This window comes from Nannospalax galili, unplaced genomic scaffold (genome assembly GCF_000622305.1).
Source record: "Nannospalax galili isolate Female #2095 unplaced genomic scaffold, S.galili_v1.0 scaffold338, whole genome shotgun sequence".
NCBI lineage: Eukaryota > Metazoa > Chordata > Mammalia > Rodentia > Spalacidae > Nannospalax > Nannospalax galili.
The window spans coordinates 159,898-163,950 of record NW_008340849.1 but is presented as its reverse complement, the minus strand read 5'-3'; positions in this window follow the sequence as shown (position 1 = coordinate 163,950).

Genomic DNA, 4,053 nt, shown 5'->3' with positions numbered 1-4,053 from the left:
AAGAGATATGGAGGGTCACTTCATTCTGATCAAATAAATAGTTAACCAAGAACATATTACAACACTTAACACATATGCACCAAATTCTGGTGCACCCAAATTCATAAAAACAACACTATAGGACTTTAAGACAGAGATTAACCCCAACTCAGTATAATAAGTGACTTCAATACCCCACTGTCTCCATTGGACAAGTCAACTGGACAAAGAATAAACAAAGAGACATCTGAATTAAATGATACCACACATCAAATGGACCTAACAGACGTCTTTCGATTATTCCACCCAAACACCAAAGAATATACTTTCTACTCAGAACCTCATGTAACTTTTTCAAAAATTGACCACATACTGCACCACAAAACAAACCTCAACAAGTACAAAAACATCGAAATAATTCCATTCATTCTATCGGACCACAAAGCAATAAGGCTCAAAATCAACACTGGATGAATCTCTAGTCACTACATGAACTCGTGGTGATTGAACAACACACTCCTAAACAATGAGTGGGTCAAAGGAGAAATTAAGAAACAAAAGAATTCCTGGAATTCAATGAAAAGGACAATACAGCACAACACAACCTCTGGGAAACATTAAAAGTAGTCCTAAGAGGGAAGTATAGAGCCCAAATAAATTACCTAACACTGCAACTCAAGGTACTGGAAAGGCAAGAACAAATGAAACCCAAACCCAGCAGAAGAGAATAAATAACCAAAATCAGAGCAGAAATTAATGAAATAGAAACTAGGAAAACAATACAAAGAATCAATGAATTTAAGAGCTGGTTCTTTGAAAAGCTAAACAAGATAGACAGACCCTTAGCCCAGTTAACCAAAAGAAAGAAAGAGCAAATCGAAATCAACAAAATCAGAGATGAAAGGGGAACCATCACAACAGACACCTAAAAGATCGAATCCATTATAAGGGAATTTTTCTTTGGTCTTTTTGAGACAGGGTCTCCCTGTAGCCCCAGCTTTCCTGGAACTTACTTTGTAGACTAGGCTGGCCTTGAACTCACAGAGATCTGCCTGCCTCTGCCTCCCGAGTGCTGAGATTAAAGGCGTGAACCACCACACCCTGCATAAGGAAATATTTTAAAATCCTGTATGCTACTAAATCTGAAAGTCTAAAAGAAATGAATGGATATCTGAAATCATGGGAACCTAGGTTAAACCAAGAAGAGATCAACAGTTTAAACAAACCCATAACATGCAAGGAAACTGGAACAGTAATACAAAGCCTCCCAACTAAAAATAGCCCAGGCTCAGATGGATTTACAGCAGAATTCTACCAGACATTTAAAGAAGACCTCCAACCAATACTACTTAAATTATTCCAAATGATAGAAACAGAGGGAGAACTCCCAAATTCCTTCTATGAAGCCAGCATCACTGTAATACCCCAACCAGGAAAAGACATAACCAAAAAGAAAACTATAGACCCATATCCTTAATGAATACAGATGCAAAAATTCTCAACAAAATACTTGCAAACCGCATACAGACACACATCAGAAAGATCATTCACCATGATCAAGAAGGCTTTATCCCAGAGATGCAGGGATGGTTCAATATACACAAGTCAATAAACGTTATTAATCATATAAATGGACACAAAGACAAACACCCCATTGTCATCTCAATAGATGCAGAAAAGGCTTTTGACAACATTCAGCATGGATTTATGTTCAAAGTCCTAGAGGGAATTGGACCAGAGGGAACATACTGCAACATAATTAAAGCTATATACAACAAACCTACAGCCAATATCATTCTAAATGGAGAAAACCAGGAAGTATTCCAATTAAAATCAGGAAGTTCAACATAGTGTTTGACACTCTTGCTAGAGCAGTAAGACAGGAGAAGGAAATTAAAGGAGTACTCACTGGAAAAGAAGAGGTCAAACTATCCCTTTTTGCAGATGATATGATACCATACCTAAGAGATCCCAAAAGTTCCACCAGAAAACTCCTAGAACTGGTCAACACTTTCAGTATAGTAGAAGGTTGTAAAATCAATCTAAAAAAATCAGTAGCCTTTCTATATACTAATAACAAGCAATTGGAAAAAGAATACAGGGAAATGCTCCCATTGAAAATTGCTGCAAAAAAATTAAAATATCTTGGAATGAATCTGATGAAAGACACCAAAGATCTCTACAATGAAAATTTTAAGTCATTTAAGAAAGAGATCAAGGAAGACACCAGGAGATGGAAGGACCTCCCATGTTCATGGATTGGAAGAATTAATATTGTTAAAATGACCATCCTACCAAAAGCAATATATAGGTTCAATGCAATCCCAATCAAAATCCCCATGACATACTTCACAGAATTAGAAAAAATGCATCCTTAAATTCATATGGATACACAAAAGGCCCCAGATAGCCAAAGCAACCCTGAGCACAAAGAGCAACTCTGGGGGAATTACTATAACAGATCTCAAATATACTGCAGAGCCATAGTCATAAAAATAGCATGGTACTGATGCAAAGACAGACACATAGATCAATGGAACATAATTGAAGCTCCAAACCTGAGTACATGCAATTTCAGCCACCTGATATTTGACAAAGGTGCCAAGAACATACAATGGAGGAAAGACAGCATCTTCAACAAATGGTGCTGTCAAAACTGGATTTCCACCTGTAGAAGGGGAGGAAAGACAGCATCTTCAACAAATGGTGCTGGAAAAACTGGATTTCCACCTGTAGGGGAATGAAACTAGATCCTTATCTTTTTCCTTGCACAAAAGTCAACTCGAAATGGATCAAAGACCTCAATGTGAAACTGGAAACCCTGAAACTATTAGAAGAAAATATTGGCAGTAACTTACAGGATATAGGTGTAAGAAAGGATTTTCTAAATCAGACAGAAGTTGCTCAGGAATTAAGATCAGCAATCAATAAGTGTGACCCCATTAAACTATAAAGCTTCTGTATAGCAAAAGAAACAATCAAAAAAATGAAGAGAAAACCCACAGAATGAGAAAAAATCTTCACCAGTGACACATCTGACATAGGTTTAACTTTCAGAATATATAAAGAACTCAAAAAACAGATGCGAGAAACCAAATGACCCAATTAAAAGATGGGCTAAAGATCTAAACAGAGAGTTCTCAAAGGAAGAAATAAAGATGGCTAAGAAACATCTCCAGTGTTCAACATCGTTAGTAATTAGGGAAATGCAAATTAAAACCATCCTAAGGTATCACCTTACCCCAATCAGACTGGCTAGGATCAAGAGAACAAATGATACCAAATGCTGGTGAGGATTTGGAGAAAGGGGAACGCTCATTCACTGCTGGTGGGACTGCAAAATTGTGCAGCCTCTATGGGAAATAGTGTGGAGAACTCTTAAAAAACTAAAAATGAACCTACCATATGACCCCATTATACCACTCCTTGGCATATACCCAAAGGATTCATCCTATTGTAGAAACACTTGTACAACCATGTTTGTGCTGCTCTTTTCACAACAGCTAAGAGATGGAACAACTTAAGTGTCCCTCAACCGACAAGTGGTTAACAAAAATGTGGTATATTTACACAATCGAGTTCTATTCAGCAGTAAAGAAAGATGAAATAATGAAATTTGCAGGTAAATGGATGGATCTAGAAACTGTTATACTAAGTGAAGTAACAGACTCAGAAAAATAAACAGCGTATGTTCTCTCTCATATGTTGCTCCTAGCACCAAATCCTATTAAATTCCATGTCCTTTTAATAAGATGATGACATACAGCAGTCCCTTCTGCATAAAATAACTATCATCATCATGACTTCAGCTGAGCCTGATTGCTAAACAGTCACAACTGGGCTTGTTGACGGTTGTGCTCATTCATTAAAGGAGTGCCAAAAAGAATCACTGGACCCTCACCTGAAATTCCAGCCACTTTTCCAGCCACTCTTCCAAGCCAACTAGTCCAGCCTTGGAAGACAAAAGAAAAATGAGGAAGAACCCAATAGAGGGATGCTTTTGGAAGCCCTTGTTAAGAAACTCCAATGGACTCTCATATAAATATTTGAAAAGTGCCGTTTTGACTTTTTTCT